Source organism: Schistocerca cancellata, chromosome 3 (genome assembly GCF_023864275.1).
Source record: "Schistocerca cancellata isolate TAMUIC-IGC-003103 chromosome 3, iqSchCanc2.1, whole genome shotgun sequence".
Lineage (NCBI taxonomy): Eukaryota > Metazoa > Arthropoda > Insecta > Orthoptera > Acrididae > Schistocerca > Schistocerca cancellata.
In genome coordinates this window covers 568562675-568583853 of record NC_064628.1, presented here as the reverse complement: position 1 = coordinate 568583853, position 21179 = coordinate 568562675, and positions in this window count along the sequence as shown.

Below are 21179 nucleotides of genomic sequence, written 5' to 3'. Positions count from 1 at the left end.
CAGTAGTGGCGCTCGCTGTATTGCAGTAGTTCCAGTAACGAAGATTTTTGGTGAGGTAAGTGATTGGTCAAAGGTATAGGTTAATGTTAGTCAGGGCCATTCTTTTGTAGGGATTTTAGAAAGTCAGATTGCGTTGCGCTAAATAATATTGTGTGTCAGGTTAAGCATAGTCTTGTATAATTTGTTCTAAGGGGACGTTTCATATGTCGACCCTTAGCCTAGGATACCTCACTGGAATTTTCTGATTTTTTCTTGTAGTTTGTGTATTTAGTGTAGCTTTTGTTTATTGCTAGCGCGTAATTATAGAGAGAATTTCCTTGGTAGTTGTGGTTTTTCATTGTTGCACAGTAAAACAGTTGTGGCATGCATGTAGATTTGCACCAAGTATTTCGCAGCTGCGCTTGCAATTAACTAGATTTATTTTCAGTTCTATGTTAATGTGTTCTCTTATTTTTGCTCTTCAAATTGTGTTTTTTTGTGTTGTCATGTGAAATATTGTGACAATAATGGCGTGTGAAAAACGTAATACTAGGCTCCAAAGTAAACTGAGAAATGACAGTGAAGACGAAAGCAGTGTGTTAGCGCCACCGAGTAATGAATTAACTAACGTTGAAAGTAGTAATTTGGTAATTGTACATAGGGAAATGGAGCGGGCTGCAAACAATGGTGTGGACAGTGAAACAATTAGCCAACAGGGAAGCATTATCGATCGATCGGTCGGCAACAGCTCCCCTCAGGAATCCGAAATGACAGAACACAATATTGCAAATACTGTAGATTCAGGTTTTGGTTCGTCACCGTTTTCTCAAATGAGTCAAGACACATTTTCTGCTTGTCAAAATGTGAATGTTGCTGGTGCAAATGCACTGCCGAAAAGCGTAGAGGAACAGATTCCAGACACTAATGCATTGTTATTACAATTAATGCAACAAATGGGACAAACTCTTCAAAAGTTAGACACAATGGAACAAAATCAGAGACAAACACAGCAAAAGCTTCAAAAGTTAGACACAATGGAACAATACCAGAGACAAACACAGCAACAGTTAGACACAGTGGAACAAAATCTTAAAAAGTTAGACACAGTGGAACAAAATCTTAAAAAGTTAGACACAGTGGAACAAATTCTTAAAAAGTTAGATACAATGGAACAAAATCTTCAAAAGTTAGACACCACACTTGAACAAACACGTGAAGATTTAACTTCTGAGTTACATAACATCGAATCGAAATGTCAAAAAATCTGTAATGACGTAAAAACACAAATTTGTGAGCATTTCCAACCTATTTTTTCGCGTCATGAAGATGCATTACAGAATCACGAAGTAGCCATAAAAGAACTGCGGACTATTGTTCATGAAAATCATGAGACCTTGCAAGCTAAAATTGACTCAGTTGCATCTACCGATTTGGTTACGCAACTTTCAAAAACTCAAGAAAACTCAAAGGACACAGTAGATACTCTGAAAATTGGTTCAGAAAGACACATGGAGGAAATAAGTACACTATCGGAGAAAGTAGCCGAACTTTCGGATCAGGTCACTAACTTATCTACAAAGGTAGATGATGATCTGAATGACACATGACCTGTAGCCTTCACTGACACAGAAGAGTATGAACAAATAAGAAAATTCAAACAAAATCAAAATCAAATCAATACACAGTACAAAAGAGAAATCCGGGAAGTACAAGATCAGTTGACACAGGTAATACAAGAATTACGTATTTCAGAGGACACTCGCGCCCCAATACGGGAAGAGGGACATAGAAATACGGAAAAGCCACAAAATAATAACACAGGGCATTTCGGTAATTATGAAAGGAATTGGCAAGGTACACCGAATTTTGAGATGGAACCGCCGACACGACGTAACAATGACCGATATGCTACTCGCCGACACGATGATTTTGACTATAAGCTGTTCATTACTACACGTAAATTCAAAACGCTTAAGAATTCTGCCAACGACATTCATCCACAAGCGTGGCTCCATCAATTCTCTCATTGTTTCCCTCCCAACTGGTCATTGGAGCACAGGTTAGAATTTATGTGTGGCTACTTAGAGAATGAACCAGCTGTAAGAATGCGATCGGTCATTCACGATTGCCACAGTGAAGGAGAATTTTTCCATGCCTTCCTCTCAGCATATTGGTATCAAGCCCCACAAGACCGAGTAAAACATGGCATCATAATGATGAAACATTTCGAACAATCTGAATTTTCCAGTCTTGTGAAATATTTTGAAGACATGTTGCACAAGAATCAGTACCTGTCAAACCCATACAGTCCCTCAGATCTCATCCGCATTTGCTTAATCAAACTGCCTGAACATTTACGACATATTATTTTAGCAGGACGTTGCAAAGACGACATTGAAGCTTTTCAGGGACTGTCACAAGAACGAGAAATTGACACTGACAATAGCGTAACGCGAAAACAGGAACACAACAATTACAGGTCATATCTGTCACAATTCCGCGATGACAGAAATAATAACTGGACACGACAAGGCTATTCTCACAACACAAATCATGACCAAATCAGACACCACCCATATGACAACCGTTGGCAGAGTAGTAATAATTACAGGGAAATATCACCTCTCCGCGGTAATGACTATCACAGAGACAATCAGAGAAACAGACAATATGGGAACCAAAACAATTATTATCAAGGGAGGCAGAATAACTTTAGACGCAACGGTCCAGCGCGCAGTTACGACTCAGGGAGAAATTCTCCACCATGTGACCGACAAGAAAGAAACTATGGAATCTACCGACATGACGACAGACGATATGATCGTAACGACAGACCTGAACTGCATCAGAACTGGCAGGATTCTCGTCACGGTGAATTTGTAGAAGTTAGGTCTCCAAATCCCAATAACGACGCGCGTCAACGAAGAGACAATAGGCAATGACTCACACCGCTGGCAGCCACAAGACGTACTTATGAAACTGACGACACAGCTGCCGTAGCTAGTAATTACGTAAAAATGGAAGACATTAGGGACATCTTACTCCAGGAACACGACATAAAACTTAACATCATTGCACATCCTGTGATTCACATGACAGTAAATGACGTAAAATTTACGGCAGTACTTGACTCTGGCAGTCCCATTTCTGTAATTAGTGATACAGCTTTTAGCAAATGCAACAAATCGAACGATTGTCCCACACTTCCGTTACGTAAGATTAAATTACAAGGTGCAATCTTTGGAAAAAGTGTAGATGTACGCCAACAAACCAATTTACAAATCTTTTGCCAAAGCCACAGCTTTTCTATGAACTTTCTTATTGTTCCATTATTGTCGACGGAAATTATACTGGGAGTAGACTTTTTGAATGAATACAGAGCAATTTTAAGCTTTCACGATGCTGAAATAAGTTTAGAGAAAGAAGGTAAGTCAATAGCTTTGAAATTTGAAGACTGGCTCTCAAACCATGATGAGGAAATTAATCGGCTTTACGTTCTGTTAGACAACAGTTCGGAATTTTCTACGGAACTAGACACTAACAATTCTGCAAGTACTGACAGGGATGGTATCGACGGCATATTTGAAACTAATGAGTTAATTCAGAATAAAATTCAAACAATTGAGAATTGTAATGACACTGATAGGCAGGACCTTCTTGAGATTTTACAAGCACATTCCACAGTTTTTACTCACAAAACAGGAACAATCAAGGGATTTCAATACCAATTTCGTGTTCGTGAGCATACTAAATTTTGTGTTAGACCATACATAATTCCAGCACATTATAGGGACCGTGTTAGAACAGAAATACAATCTATGCTTGACGAGGGCATTATTGAGCCTGCAGTAAGCTCATACAACAATCCGTTACTTGTTGTTGAGAAGAAAAATGGATCGATCAGGCTTGTCTTAGATTCGAGACCAATCAATACTATCATTATTCCTGAAACAGACAAGCCGCAGACGATGGAAGAACTTCTTCAAAATTTTAATGGTGTAAAAGTGTTTTCTTCCATTGATCTCAGATCCAGCTTTTATCAGATCGAACTTCATCCAGAATGTAGAAAATACACAGCTTTCCTTTGTTTCGGCGTTTGTTATCAGTTTCGGAAACTTCCTTTTGGTTTGAACATTTCTTCGGCAGCATTCATTCGCGGGCTAAATTCCATATTACCTGAGTTCTTAAAACGTCACATCACCTTATATGTGGACGATATTCTGATAGCAGAAGCCTCATGGGAACAACATAACCGCATCCTCAACAGTTTGTTACGTATTTTTGCAGAATCTGGAATTACAGTTAACTTGGAAAAGTCTGAATTCGGTAGGTCAAATGTGAAGTTTTTGGGACATATTATTTTTTCTGAAGGCATTCAGCCGGATCCTGAAAAGTTAGAAGCAATCAGAGCCATTCCAGTTCCATCCACAAAAAAACAAGTCCGCAGTTTTCTAGGTCTCGTAAATTTTTACCGTCGTTTTCTGAATATGCAAATTCTAGTTACACCAAAACTTTGTTCTCTCACTGGAAAAAATACTATTTGGAACTGGGACGAACATGCACAGTTGGAATTCAATTCTTTGAAAGAATCGCTACTTAACGCGCCAATACTAGCTCATCCAGATCTGTCACAAGATTTCTGCCTTAGCACGGATTCTTCTAAAGTCGGTCTTGGTGCCCACTTATATCAAGCAGCCATAGAAAATGACACTTCTGTTCAGAAAACCATTGCTTTTGCTAGCCGAGTGCTAACAAAATCTGAAAAAAAATTATTCCGTTACTGAATTAGAAGCTTTAGCTATCGTTTGGGCATTTAACAAATTCTGTTTCTTTCTTTCTGGTAAGCACGTAAAAGAATACAGTGATCATCGTGCATTACAATTTCTTATGTCTTCAAAATTAAATCATGACAGGTTAAAACGTTGGGCATTGTTTCTGCAAGAATTCCGCTTCACAATAGTCTACATTCCCGGCAAGGAGAACATTGTTGCGGACGCGCTGTCACGCGCACCGGCTGGGTCTGAGAAAAGTAACACAGAAGGCAACCTTGAGAAAAATTTCAGTATTCTTTACATTCAGAAAGTCGCCTTTGAAAACTTCATCACCACATCTTTAAAGGACATTGCTCATGAGCAAGATAAAGATCCGATTTGGAAAGACATCAAAAGTAAATGGCATGAAAAGACACACACGCAGATTCGGCATTATTACCTGGTTAGAAATAACATACTCTTCAAACGCTGCACTGTTGATGACAAGCTATGGGTACTTTGTATTCCAGACGATTTTGCTAATAAGGTCATTTGGTACATTCATTTCAGCTACGCACATTTTGGCCCACAAAAATGTTATCATATTCTTCGAACGACTTGTTATTTTAACAATATGGAAAAGAGAATTCGAAGAGTCTTGTCTATTTGTAAACTTTGTCAAAAGTCGAAACCATCTACTATCTCACATCGTGCTCCGTTGTTTCCTATTATTCCTTCCAAATTAAAAGAATTTGCTGCTGTTGATCTCTTGGGACCCATTGTCAGAACATCGAATGGATTTTCGTACGTTCTAGTCGCTGTTGAACTTACTTCAAAATTTGTTTCATTCACACCATTACGTAATGCCACTGGACGGTCTGTATCCAACGCCTTTGTTAAAAATTTCTTACGTGAAGTTGGCCACGTTGCTAAAGTCATTTCAGATAACGGACCGCAATTCAAATCTGCTGTTTGGTCACGCATGCTTCGGAATCATAAAATCAAACCTGTTTTTATTTCATTGTATTCACCACATTGTAACCCCTCTGAACGGATTATGAAAGAAATCAATAAGCTTTGCAGACTTTATTGTCACAGAAAGCATCAGCATTGGGATAGATATTTACACTTATTTCAAAACGTGCTGAATGAAATGCCTCATGGCTCCACTGCTTTACCTCCCACTCTTGTACTGAAGAATGAAGAACCACCGAACAGAATCAGAGAGCTTGTACCTTTCCCGAATACACGTAAACTTCGACACAAAGATATAATTGATTTGGCTCTTAAAAATATAAAATCTGCAGCAAACAAAAGGAGAAAACTACACGGTAAAGCAAATGCAAAGAAATTATGTATTGGTCAGAAAGTTCTCATTAAAGCTCATTCATTGTCACATAAGAAGAAACACTTGAGTCACAAATTCATTCTAGTTTACAATGGACTTTACAAAATCCGACGTATACCACATGATAATTGCGTTGAAGTTGAAACTCTGCATACTAGGAAGAGTAAAGGTTTACACCACATTTCACATGTAAAACCGTTTATTAAAAAATAATCTGCTTTTTAACTTTGTCTTTGCCATAAAACGTTTCACTTTACGTTACTAGTATGCTTTAGAAACTGTTACCATGCAACAATGTTTAAAGTTAAATATCCAGTCGAGAACCAAGAGAACTTACTCATACAGAAATTACGAATGCATTGTTATTGCGAACAGACGACACAGTGTTATTGTGTGTGTACATTCTTGCTTGTTAGTTGCACGATTACAAAACGACTATAAGGCTCACATACTTAGAATATTTACCAGTACTGCTAATAAGATTTTAATGCACCATTTTGGTTTACTTGAAAATACATTCTGAATTAAAGTACTTTCTGGGAGATACCAGATGGCACAGTGGTTAGTTAATGTGACAGCTACACGATTTTATCACGATGCTACTAATGCAGGGGGGTACACGCCTACTTTGTGTACCATGTGTTTGGCAAGCACAAGGAGCCCTAGCTAATATGGTATTTGCTTATACAACTTTACACATCGGTACCATATTGCTCTAACACATAAATTACATAGCTATCTGATCATTTAACTGAGAGAGACAAACTTTTTACTACGGCAGTGAGAGATGTTTACTTAATTACACCGTTGGATAACTTCACACTTACAAAATTGTATTTTGTCTGTACTTTGTAAACTGTTCATATTTTTTTGGACCCATTGCGATATTATGAGAGCTTTGAATGATATATTTGGTATGGGATCACAATTTTTAAATTACGTTTGAGGCAGATGACACTTTTCACATGAGCAGAGAATTTTTTTAGGTTTTGAAATTATTGGAGGAAGCTACGACGAATTTGAGAGTTGACTGAGGTGTTATGATATTATTACGACGACGATGTGTATTATGCTGTTGAGGTATGTTTATGATTAATAGGCTGATGCTATAAGAGTTATGTGATTATGCTACATATTTATTCAGATGAAATATTGAAGAAGTGTCGACGAATAAGGTAAGGAGTAATGAATAGTGGTTAGGGACTCTGATTTATGAAAAGGATGTTGGAAACCAAGAATCGTACTTTATGAGTTATGAAATGTGTGTAAATGCGTGAATGTATCACAATGCCGGCGAAAATTTTTTGGACACTGTTATATTCATAAGATTTTGTTTCTACACATTTGTAACGCAAATTCTCGACCTGTGAAATTTTTTATATGTGACTGTCACAGTAGCGGAAACTGCTGTAGTAAATATTTCCGTAAGAAAGTTAAGTGACCACCTGCATATGCGTCGTGGGCGCACAGCTGTGTCAGACATCTGGAGAACAAGCCTTTTCAGATGCTCAGGTAGAAAAAAAAAGGGAGGCCATTTTCCTCGCTTTTGACATACCTTTGTAGAAAGCACCGCAAACACGACACGCTTACATCTGCACACCTGATTATGACGAGCGTCTTTCTCTAGAATTGAGGGAATTTTTACTGCGTTATGAAATGCCATATGGCCAATGAATGATGTTTCATGCTGTCCTTTGTACATATTTGCTCATTTTCTTTAATATCTAGTTTCTAGCTGCACTGCAGCATTGGTTAAAATAAAATTTAATATATGTACTAATATAGTTATTTTATGCCTACAGATCCAGTCAATAAGAAATTTATGATCTACTTCCAAGAAAACAAGGGCACATAAATAGACATTTCCCTTCACATGAATTGCATAAATAATTTCTTTACGATTTGGTAACTTATCTGCTAGTGTAAGTTCTCGTGATGCATCACTCTAGTGTTAAGATGTGACATAGGTAGTAAACATGGCCCTTTTTACTGTAATATTTTTTCTGCTTGAGCTTTGTCATGTATAGATATAAGCTTTATATTCTTTATATTTTTTATATTTGCTGCTGCTGTTTGCCAGGCATAGTGCTACTAAATTTCACTTTGTATTACTCTGTTATGCTAGTTTTACTACTGATTTATTTTTCTTGTTGCTGCACATTAGCTCATATTAGTTGTAATGTTGCATTGCTTGATAATTTAGATTTACTGTAGCTTGCTTTGCAATTTTCCATTTTTTTTTGCGTTGCTGTTTGTGATAATTTGTTATGAGCTGCTGCATTGCCTCGTCCCTTAGTTTAGCATCTGAGCTCAGTAGATTTAAGTTAGCTTAAGAGGGGGTAGACTATATAAGAAACTAACTATGATGAATTTATTAGAAATGCATTGAGAAGCTATCAGAAAATGGTTTGGCAAAAAAAAGGACACTGTACAGTGGAGAAAAACTATTTTTGACAGAGGATGTGTTAAGTTAGCTTAAGAGGGGGTAGACTATATAAGAAACTAACTATGATGAATTTATTAGAAATGCATTGAGAAGCTATCAGAAAATGGTTTGGCAAAAAAAAGGACACTGTATAGTGGAGAAAAACTATTTTTGACAGAGGATGTGAACAGAATACAGAAAGCAGGCTTAGATAGGACTTTTTGGGAATAATGATGAACGAAGGGAGATCTCCATGCAAAATACTGCAGTAAAACAAACCCTGTCCTTTCCCTTTTGTGTCATCCCTCTATATGTTTGTGTACCCTTGTGTATTTGTGTTTTTCCTGTCTTTATGTGTTTAGCTGATGAGAGCTATGTTGTAGAATTTTTCTAATACTCTGTTATTTACCTTGTAAGTGTGCTTAGACATTATTTATTCTGTTTTGTTTTAATGCTCATGTGTGAAGTTGATGTTCCAATAATTATTCTGATCTTTTATGTATGTACTTATGTCATAATTCCTGTAACACTGATGTATATGTTTATTTCTATTCTTTTGTAAAGCCCCTATTACTACAAACGTTATCTGTATTGTTATGTTCTTTAATGATGTATTTTGTACCTTTGTAATTGTATTCTCATGTTACAATATTGTAATTGACACCAGTTCATCAATTTAAGTAACTTGTAAGCATTCATTTCACTGCACACATTTCTGTTGGTCATAGTATATGCACAATATGTGAGAAGTAGGGACTGTTAGTGTTTGAACATGAGTTAATAATTCAGCAAGGGACTGGATAACAGCATTGCTGGTTCTAAGGACAATTCCCAAGAACTTTGTGGGTGCACAAGTGGTGGTTTATGGACTTGCTATCTTCTCTGCAAGACTCTTCGATGGTGATTGTGCACCTGCACAGTCGCAGCAGATGGCTGCTGGCCATCTCTACAAGGACTACAGTGGGTCTGCACCTCTGTTGGCCCACCAATACCGTAATCTCTACCAGGACTACAGTGGGTCTACTCTGTGATGACCTACCTACCAATCTTCTTGAAAATGTCGAATGACTCTGCTGTGGGTTTGCTCTGTTGTGGCCCATTACCTGTCAGCATGTCAAGAGTCAGCACTGTCTTTCCGTTGGAAGGACACCACTACTTCTTCAAGACTGCATGGAAATCCACTACTTCGGTGTGCAATTTTTTTTACTAATGAGACTTTGTGAAAAACAAAAACTGTAAGTACTATTAAGATGAATGATCAGGACTATCTTTATGGACTGTGAGAAAATTTTAGCTTTTGACCTACATTGTATTAATAAGTGTGTGCATTTGATATCTTTCTTACTGGAATTATGAAAAAAATTTTCAAATCTGTATTGGCCACTGCCCAAAAAAATTTGTTAAATTTTTTGTGGGGAGCATGGGGGCTATGTAAGTAGGCTGTTTATGTTTCCTTTATGTGAGTAGGCTGTTTATGTTTTCTTATTGGCAACGTTACATAGCGCTCTGTATGAAAATCACTGGCTGTGCTGTGTGCAGTCTGTGGCTAGTTTGCATTGTTGTCTGCCATTGTAGTGTTGGGCAGCGGCAGCTGGATGTGAACAGCGCGTAGCGTTGCGCAGTTAGAGGTGAGGCGCCAGCAGTGGTGGATGTGTGGAAGGAAATGGCGGAGTTTTGAAATTACATATATTATGACTTTTGATGATATTAAGGTAAATACAGTGTTTGTACTCTATTAAAATCTTTCATTTGCTAACTATGCCTATCAGTAGTTAGTGCCTTCAGTAGTTTGAATCTTTTATTTAGCTGGCAGTAGTGGCGCTCGCTGTATTGCAGTAGTTCCGGTAACGAAGATTTTTGTGAGGTAAGTGATTTGTGAAAGGGATAGGTTAATGTTAGTCAGGGCCATTCTTTTGTAGGGATTTTTGAAAGTCAGATTGCGTTGCGCTAAATAATATTGTGTGTCAGGTTAAGCATAGTCTTGTATAATTGTTGAAAGGGGACGTTTCACTACAACCGGTTTTCGGTTCTCAACCTATAAGACTAATTGTGTCAATTTTGACAGTGTTCGTCGAAGTTTTAACCAACCAGTGCTCACACTAACAGAGGGTTTCCAGTCATTGAGTATTTTGAAATGCCTTAGCGGAAAAACATGGGGAGCTGACAGGTCTCGACTCCAGCAGTTTTGTAGGCATTTGGTCGATCACGTTTAGATTATTGTAGCGTGGTCTATGAATCGACCCTTCCTTCCTACCTCAAGATGTTAGCACCACAGGTGCATTCGGGTATCGACTGGAGCGTTTCCGACCAGTCCAGTTACGTGTCTGTGTACAGAGGCTGGTGAACCACCACTGTGGATTCGGCGACGTATCCTTTAAGCTCGACAGGCACTGAAAATCTCAATCTCACCTTAGTCACTGACTTTTTGTTCAGTGGCCTAAACCACCTTTGAACGGCTTTTTAGGAATTGGCCCCATGCGACTAATGCGTTTGAGATATATGCTACAAACTGTCTCATGCATGTGGATCTCTAAGGCTTCAAAATACACAGCCATTGATGGAATGCATTGCCTCCTTGGCGGCTTCAGAGGTCCAAAGTGATTTTAAGCTTGACACAACGCAAGAAAACTTGTACTCCCGATTACGCTTTTAAAACTTTGTTTTCGTCCACTTTAAATACGTACCACAGTTTTATCGTCGTTTGTAAAGATGGATCCCAGCAAAAGAATGCTCTCGGTTATTCTGGTGCATTCCCTGACAGGGTTTTTAAGGTGTATCTCCTGGAACAATTTACGAATCATGATGCGAAATTATATGGCATTCTGATGACACTGGAGAGGGTACACAGACATCAGCGTACAAGGTTTCTCGTCTGTTCCGATTCCCTTAGTGCACTGCAAGTCCTTCAGCAAATGTATCCAGCAGACCCGCTGATTCAGTTCATCCATTCCTCCTTACAGCGACTCCAAAACCGTAGCAAGGAGACGAGAGCAAAGTACACTCGCCTCTTGGGCAGTGTACAAGACACTACAGAAAAGAACAGATCGACAGTGTGGTCTGAAGACATAATGGCAATTCGTCACATAGGTAAAAGTGCTTGTTGGACCGAGAGCTTAGTTCATCAATGTGCATGCGTTGTCGTGCCAAAAGAAACTGTCAGTTTATATGAGTAACTGTCACTTACAACGAATTTCTGTTCAATCCTGACACTGATTTTCAAGCAGGCAGTGAACGCGTTGATAGTATGATGTAACAACCACGCAACTCATTTGATCACGTCACACAAGGAATCATACCGTTACGGGGGTAGGACGTCAACGGGCCGACTTGGAGCAGGATAGGCTCCACAGAACATTTCAATTTCCACTGACTATACTTTTACACATAAATTCATAAAACACTGTTAGCATGACCATGAAGGATTCAGGATTCATTCTCATGGCACTGGAAGTTCAAAAACATAACAAAACAATATTTTCATATGTGAAATTTCATAATTTTTTCCTTACTACTGTCAGCATTAGTTGCTCTAAGGACACTATTCTTCATAAGTAAGAGAGATTCTTCGATGAATTTTGCACAGCATACGAACCTACTTACAGGTGTATGAAAGTCTAGAATTTATTTAATTCATGAAAAAAATGAATGAGCTGTTACATTTTAAACTTTATGTTTAGAGAAGACTCAAATTTTATTGTTAATTATCTCAATTTTACCACAGGTTTTAATAGATTTGGAAAATTCTAGAGTTCCATAACCTGTAAGTATGGTTTGTATCATGTGCAAAATTAATCAAAGATCCTGTCTTACTTACGAAGAAAAGTGTATCTACTCATAAGAAATGCAGCCAATAGTAAGTTAAAAATTGATGACATTTCACATGTAAAAAAAATATTTTGTTATGGTTTTTAACTTCCACTGCAATGAGTGTGAATCCTGAATACTTCCTGATCATGCTGACAAATTTTTATGAATTAATTTTTAAAAGTATGGACAGTGGAAATTAAAATGTCTTGTGGTGCCTCTCCTGCTCCAAGTCGGCCCGTTTGAAGCCCTACACCCCGTAACAAGCAGACAGTGAATGCGTTGATAGTATGAGGTAACAACCATGCAACTTAGTAGATCATGTCCCACAAGGGATCATTGTGTAAGTTAATAACTGACAATTGCAAATACATCAATTACAGAAACTCAGTAAACAGATAATCTAGACTTTGCTACAAAGTATCACTTAGCATTTGCTAATCTATTGAACTGCCATGTACAAACTTCTTCTGACCTAAATGAACAATCACATACACCTATTGTACAAATCGTTTCACAAGACACATACGGTGAATACCAAGAGATATCCCTGATTTCAAGGTTTCGAGTTCTAGTGTGCTTAGAGTAGCACTTGCATCCTATGTTCTTAGTTATATGCTGGATGTTTCTGATTTCTGTCTTCCTCTACAGTTTTTTTCCTCTATAGCTCCCTCTAGTACCACAGAAATCATTCCCTGATATGCTAACAGATGTCCTATCATCCTATCCTTTCTCTTTGTCAGTGTTTCCCACATAATCCTTTCTTCTCCTGTTCTGCGCACAAACTCCTCATTCCTTACCTTACCAGTCCACATAATTTTCAACATTCGTCTGTAGCACCACATCTCAAATGCTCCGATTCTCTTCTGTTCCGGTTTTACCATAGTCCATGTTTTACTATCATACAATGCTGTGCTCCAAATGAACATTCTCAGAAATTTTTTCCTCAAATTAAGGCCTATGTTTGATGTCATCGGTTATCTTGCTGCCTGGGTAGTACATTTCCTTAACTTCACATACTTCTTGACTATCTATTCAGATGTTAAGTTTCTCGCTGTTGTCAGGTCCCTATAGATAGGGCATAAATTGTGTTTCTGTTTGTTGGACAGACAGAAACTTTCTACCAACACCTCCTGGCCAGCGCCGAATTCCCTTACGCATGCCGTTGTATCCCTGATCTCCTTTTGTTTCAGTGCCGTCTCACGCAATCTCCTTAGTGCCATGTCTACAGTTTTCTTGTGTTACACTCAGATTCTCGGGGAAAAGTCTACTACATTACGGATTAGATCTCAAGTTGCCTGTTTTGACACTGGTGTTAACTTAGTGACAGCATTTGGGAACTTGCTCATCACGTCCTGGAAGTCGCTTAGGAAACATCCCAGGTGGTGTGTTGTTTCGTGTAGTATATATGACAAAACGTTCCCATGCTTTTCATTATCCTCTTTCGCGGGGACAATGCCTTATAAATGGGTATATTGGTTTACTCCTGTGTTTAGCCAACATTGCTTTTCATCTCCTGATCTGACCTGAGGTCCAGTGTCAGAGATAATTCAATCGGCATGAACTATTTTGATCACGAAATCTTTGCAAAAGACTCCACACATTGTCTTTGCAGTTACCTTTCTTAGGGGAGTTTAGGTGACATACTTAGATCTCAGCTGCACTGTTATCAAGATGAAACTGTATCCTCTACCTGAGGCACAAGGCTGCCATATAAATAGGGTGCAGACAGGTGTTTTAATTTAGATTGAATTATGGGATGCAGAGGTGCTGCATTATCTCGCTAACATGTTTTTATTTATGATATGCTTAACACACTGTCAAAAGCCTCCGAATTATTGTGCCTATATATTTAAAGTGGCACCATGAGCATAATTTCATGTAGCATTTCCTGGCTGTAAAACGTGCGTAGCTGAGGTGACTGTGCCAGATGACCTTGTTGACGAGTTAATCTGGAATGCAAACACGCCAGGGCGCTTCTTTCACTTCACTGCAGAAGAACAAGATTCCCATTTCCAGTAAGTAGGATTGCCTGACACTAGTTTCCGTCCTGTCCTTTAACCTCTTCTTTAGAGAAAGTAAGGCTGGTTCCTTTTCTTGTTCTCTGATGATGTCCTTTAGGCGTGTGGTGACATAATTCTCACAGGCTACCTACGTAATACCTGTATAAAACAGCCTGTAATGGCTCTTTTTCTGGTGGGTTTGCACTACTTCTTGCCAATCCAACAGGAGAACGTGACAGCTCGTCTGCGATGATGCTCTCCTGCCCTGGTACGTGCGTAACTGTAAAATTGTACCCATCTAATGTATCTCTTATTGCGGAGCTTCGCCGTGAGGAAGAACTCGAAGGTTTTGTAATTGGCGAAGACTCTTGTTTTTCTCCCATACAAAAAAACTGAAATTTTTTTCGAAGCCAAACACGACCGCCAAAGCTTCCAACTCAGTTACAAAGCAGTTTCTCTCGCATTTACTGAGAACATAGGTTCAAAAAGCGATGGTCTTATGCACTATAGTTCACCCTTGCTAATATCTCTGGGGATCATTCCACCAAGCACAGAGCAAAAGCTGTCCATTTCCATGCAAAATTCCTCCACCAGATTGGGGTGTGACAAAATCAGTGCATTAGGTAGTGTCATTTTTAAGGTCTGGACTTCATCTTCCACCACATAATTCCAGTCCCATGGCGTCTTCTTCCCAAAGAGCTAGCGAAGTCGCATTGTAGCTAGTTTCTTCATGAATCCCTTGTAGAAACTTACGACACCGTTGCTGATTTGGCTATTGAGTTAATCTTGTTCGGGTCTGTTGAGATTCCTTCTGCGGTGATGATATGGCCGAGGAATCGTACTTTTGGGTTGCAGTGCATGATTTCGTGATGTTGGCAGTTACGCCGCTTTCCCTAGAGGTCTGTAGTATTTCCCTTAAGATCACACTGTGTCCCCTCCACGTCAGTTCTGCAAACAAGAGATCGTCTACGTATATAGTGTTTATTTTTCTTTTATTGAATCTCTTAAGGCACTATCGAGTCCCCGTAGTGAAGGCAACTGAGAACACGTTTAACCCGAATGGTTGCCGTCTGAAACGGTAACATTTACCGAAGGCTAGGAATGCAGTGTATTTCCGGCAGTACCCTTTGAGTGTAATTTGCCAGAAACTGAACCCGCAAGTCGAGGGACGAGAGTATTGTTACGCCATGGAGGTACAGTAGTAGCTCCTCCCGCTTTGTGGGACGATCTGTTTCCGGTTCTATCATGGTATTAATTTGGCGTAAATCCAGGACCAAATGGATTGAGCCGGCGAACTTTTCTGTTGCCATGAGAGGGTTGTTGTACGTGCAGGCTGATGTCATCGACTACCATTCTCTTCATCTCTAAGGAAACTTTGTGATGGTAAGCAGCTAGAATCTGGTAAGGAGGCGAGAAGAACTTTGTGAACTCTCGCAGTCGTAATGAGTATTCGAAATTAAGGATTGCTCCTGTTTTCGGCAGAAATACATTTGCGTTTTTGAGTATTATTTCTTCCAAATCCATCTTTCACTTGTCATCCGTTGGAATGTTTTCCAAGTAGCATAAAATCGTATTATCAGTATCACAGCACACCTCCCATCGAATGTGTTCATCTTCTTTCGTGGTGCGACTGCGCTCATGACGCCACGTTTGATTTCTATCTTCCTCACGTTTTGTGGTGTAATTTAAGTTGAAACATTTGGCAGAAATTTCCTCACATATTTTGTGAACGGTAAATGTAATTTTTCTGGTGCTATCATTTTCCAATGTGAGCTCTCCTCGTCCCACATCCAGTATGGCCAAATATTGGTTCTGGAAATCAGTGCCCAATATTATTTCAATTGCCGGTGAACGGACAACCTGAAAGTTCGTTTCCAAGTTGTGCGTTTGGTAGATGAGCGTTAAGTAGGTTTGAAGCTGCACCTCCGTGTGCATTCCTCTCAGTGCGCCAGCGATTTTTGTTTTCTTCAGTGTGAGTACTGGACGTAGGTGATCGCAATGCATGTCTTGTACACATACTTCGATATCGTCGTAACGTGTCTTTCACTGTCCACAATCCCGGTAAGACTGTCGTTACATACGGTGACGTGAGTTATGGAATCTAGACCCGGTCGTGTCATGAATCGTTTTTCCTCCCGCAAAAGCTCTCTTGTGTCTTCATATTCTGACATGTTGATGTAGATCGTTCCGATAGTTTCTGAAGCTTTGTTTAGAGTTGTGTCCGCAGCAGCAGAGCGGCAGTTTCTAATTAGACTTCTGATTAGTTTCCCCTGTGGCGGGTTAAGTGGCCTAATCCTGATACTTTATTCTTATTGATTATTTTGCTGACATTTACTATTGTTCTCTCAGTCATTTCTCTGCTGCTGCGGTTCTCCCGTACGCCGCAGGAACTGGTTTGCATTTCTTGGTTATCTCCAGTTTCTATTTGGCCGTTCGTTGGAAAATATGGTTGCAACTGCATCGTCTACCTCTGTTCTCCCATCATAGCTGGTTAACCCATTTGCTGTAGTTCGAGTTGGTGTTTCCATATGACCGAAAATTTCGCCCGTCGTCATTTCTTTCTGAGAAGCCTTGCCAACTGCGGTCATTGTTCCTGTTTATGTCTCTAGCGTTTTTTACTTCACTGGCATAGTCTAATTCGCATAGCACCTTCTTGAATGATGCTATTGAATCGTTGTACCATCCTATTAAGAGTTGCTGAGGGTGCAGAAGTAATTTGACATAACAGCGCCTCATAATTGTTATGTGTTACGGTTCGCGTCCCTGAACGCTTCGTATGAGTGACAGCTTTCAGTGACACTGCGCACATGTTCCTAATCGATCCCTCTAAGAATGTGCAGATAAATTCCAGTTTCTATTCCATTGGCATTTTATCGTTCTGAGCTATGCAAGTTTTCTATTGTGATTTATTGATATTCTCGTTGTACGCTGGGACATTTTGAATGGATCAGAAATATTTGTGATCGAATGGCTTAACATCTCCTGTGACCGATTTTTCCATCGTTTCTGCAGCACACGTCTCCACAAATCGGTGTCCAAACGATCCTCGTGCACTGTACGGTCTCCTGTTGTGTCATCAGATTCACGGAGTAATGTTTCCGTCCGCCGAAGACGTACACAATTGTGTTCTGGCTCGGTTTCCGCCGTACTTTGCATCACCAATGTCGCGCGTGCGCCTTGTGGTAGATGGTATGTACTCTCGTGTGTTCCCGCGTGATGTAGCCTCATATTACGTATTGAAATGTCGTAATACGAGGGTGAGTCAAATGAAAACCTTAAATATTTTTTTAAATATTATTTATTATGCAGAAGGGGTACAGACCTGTATCGCTTTTCAACATAATCTCCCCCAAGCTTAATGCAAATCCTCCAGCGCTTATAAAGAGTATTAATTCTTTTACAAATAAATTCTTTGGTAGTCCGCGTAACCAGTCATGCACCGCGTGGCGTACCTCTTCATCAGAACGGAACTTCTTTCCTTCCATTGCGTCTTTGAGTGGTCCAAGGTCTGGTGAGTATGGTGGGTAAGGAAGATACTCAAAATTCCGGTCTGTGATTGTTGCAACTGTTGTACGGGCAGTGTGGGGCCTTGCATTGTCATGTTTCAAAAGGACACCTGCTGACAGCAATCCACGTCGCTTTGATTTAATTGCAGGCTGCATATGATTTATTTGGAGATCTGTGTATGAAGCACTGGTGACAGTGGTCCCTCTAGGCATGCAGTGTTCCAAAATGACGCATTTTTCGTCACAAAAGAGTCAGAATAATCTTCCCTACTGATGGTTCTCTTCGAAACTTCTTTGGTTTTGGTGATGAGGAATGGCGCCATTCCTTGCTCGCTCTCTTCGTTTCCGGTTGGTGGAAGTGAACCCAGGTTTCGTCCCCAGCAACGATTCTTGCAAGGATGCCATCACCTTCTCGTTCAAAGTACCGAAGAAGTTCTTCACAAGCATCAACACGTCGTTTTCTCATTTCAGGTGTCAGCAGCCGTGGCACCCATCTTGCAGATACTTTCAGAAACTGGAGCGCATCATGCACAATGTGGTGTGCTGACCCATGACTAATCTGTAAACTCATTATCGTAGAACCCTCAGTATAATGTCGTTTATTCAAACTGATCTACACTTCTCGATAATCACTATACACACACAAAACAAGTAACTTGTAGACGACCATTCATCAAGAGCGTCAGTGAGGTCCGTCGGAGCTGGTCCTAGCTCGGCGAGAGACTGGCTGTTCGGCTGCTCCGCTGGCCTTATAAAGCCGGCGGAGGTCGGCGGAGTACTCCAACTTTCCCTGTATCTGTGAAGCGACCTCTGCAGAAAAGGGTTCACATTAGTCTCTAGCAAGTTCTGTTTGTTATGAAGAAGTGTTTTCCTCTTGGTTGAGCCTGAAAGAGCTTGTGTATGTTATATGGTACACAAGAGTGGCTTGAGTGTAGTCTGCCTGGTAGGGGCCACCTGTGGCAGACGTAACATACCTCTCTTCTGGGGAGGGGGGGGGGGGAAGCTGCACGAAAGATCGACAGCTGCTACGTCGTGGAGATCTGCAGTTGCGTCTTCCTGGAGGAGACTGTGGAGGCTGCCTCTTGGAGAATATGGTGCTGTACGTCCTGCAATGTTGGCTGACCTGCGTACTGGTTGTGATGGCGGCATGGGTCGGACCATCTTCATTGGTGGCCATCAGCTGTTGGGGAGGCGCCGAAGAGGGCCAGGCACCTGGTCCGTTGGCTGTCGCTGCTGTGTTGGTGGTGGTGGTGGCGGCGACTGATACCCTGAAACGGCATCCATGCAACGATTAGATGGCGTGAGTGAAGGGGTCTGTGGAGGTGGCCCACAATGTGTTGTAGAGGTGGTGGTGGTCCATGTCGTAGGTTGCGATGCTGGTGTCGCAGGGTAGCGGGGACGCAAATGATTTCGATGGCGACGGACTATGTGGCCATCCAAGATGACATCAAGAAGTTGGTGACCCCAGGAACGCTGGATGCGATGGGCAGCCAGCCTGCTTTAGTGTCAAAACCTTGGGTCTAGACTAAGGAGCCATGGAAGAACTGGGACTCTCCAGGAGGAATATGAATTATTGGAGAGGGCAAGAGAGGATGTAGGAGGGTCCTAGGTTGGCGGCTGTGGAGTACTTCTGCTGGGACTTTGTCCCATATCGGAGTGGCTCGATACGAACTGAGGAATAGCGTCAGAGCATCTTCAAGGGAGTGGTCTTTGGTATATTTGAGCATTTGTGTCTTGAAAGTTCTGACCAGGCGTTCCGCTTTCCCATTGAATTGGGGATGGAAGGGTGTGGTGAGAAGATGCTGGATGCTGTTGTCAGTGCAAAAAGAGAGGAATTCATGGTTTCGAAATTGTGGTCCATTTTCGATGATTATGGCTTTCGGTAATCCTTCCAAGCAAAATATTTTTGTGAGGGCTGATAAGGTAATGTGCATGGTGATTGCTGAACTCCAAACGATATACAGGAAATGGGAAAATCCATCCGTGACTAGGAGCCATTGGTGGCCCAGAAATGGTGCCATGAAGTCAAGGTGGATGCTTTCCCAGGGACCATTCGGCATAGGCCAGGGAAGGAATTTTTTTTTGGGGGGGGGGGGGGGCGTGGACAGAGCAATTGTTGGGCACCGACGGTACAGTGCTGCACCATCTCTGCGATGTCAGATGTGAGGCTCATCCAAAAAACATGCCTTCTTGCTAGGGATATGGTGCGAATGATCCATCAATGCCCTTGGTGAAGAATGTGGAGGATCGTCGGCTGCAGGGATCTCGGAACGATTACCCTCGGTTCTGCTGAATCTAAGTGAAGGAGGACTCCATCCACCAACTGAAAGCTGGTGTCGGATGGAATAGTGCAACCGGAGGTGGCGTTGATCCTGAGGAGGTGGCGAGGATGGCCAAGCATGCAGAACGCGGTGTCAGACGACTGACAGGAGGGAATCTTCTGCGGTGGCTGCAGCTACTTTGGCAGCTGTAATGGGAAACGCCTTCAGGGCCTGTTGGACGTCATCATCAATCTGAAAAACGAGTAGGTCCAACTGGTCGAAAGCAGGTTCCGGACCTTGTGGTAGACAAGGGGTGCTGGGAGGGGGTACAGAAATGCATGGTGTAGTGAAAATGGGAGAGGAACAACGCCCAAAGCTGGAGACATAGAGATGTTGTGGTCTGTAATCGCACGGAAGGCGCAAATAAAGAGAGGAGCAGTTTGTGGTTAGTAATAATGTGAAAGGACTTGCCATAGAGAAAGGGATAGAACTTGGAACAGGCCAAAATCATGGCAAGTGCTTCTTTCTCGAATTGGGAATATTTGATTTGTGCTGTGGAGAGAGCTTTTGAGATGTATGCTATGGGGCGCTCTGTGCCATCTGGGAATTTGTGAGACAGGATAGCTCCCACACCATTCTCAGAGGCATCCGTAGCAAGTATCAAAGGAAGATTTGGATCATAAGGCATGAGACATGCAGCGAATTGGAACTGCTGTTTGAGGGTATGGAAGGCGGTCTCACAGACGGGGGTCCAACAGAATGGGACATTTTTGCGGAACAGGTGATACAGGGGTGCTGCCACTTGAGCTGCTGAAGGAACGAATTTCCTGTAATACGAAATTTTGCCCAAGAAGGATTTCAACAGATGTAGGTCCCATGGACGGTGCAGGTTGTTAATGGCGTCGATATAAGAGAAAGGTGGAGAAATGCATTCTGCGAAATGATGTGACCCAGATAGGAAATAGATTGTTGGCAAAATGAACATTCAGAAATATTACATTTCTGGCCTGCAGTTCGAAGGCAGAGGAAGAGGAGGCAGAGGTTGGCTATGTGCTCTTCGGAGGAGCACCCCGTGACGACTATGTCATCTAAGTAATTTATA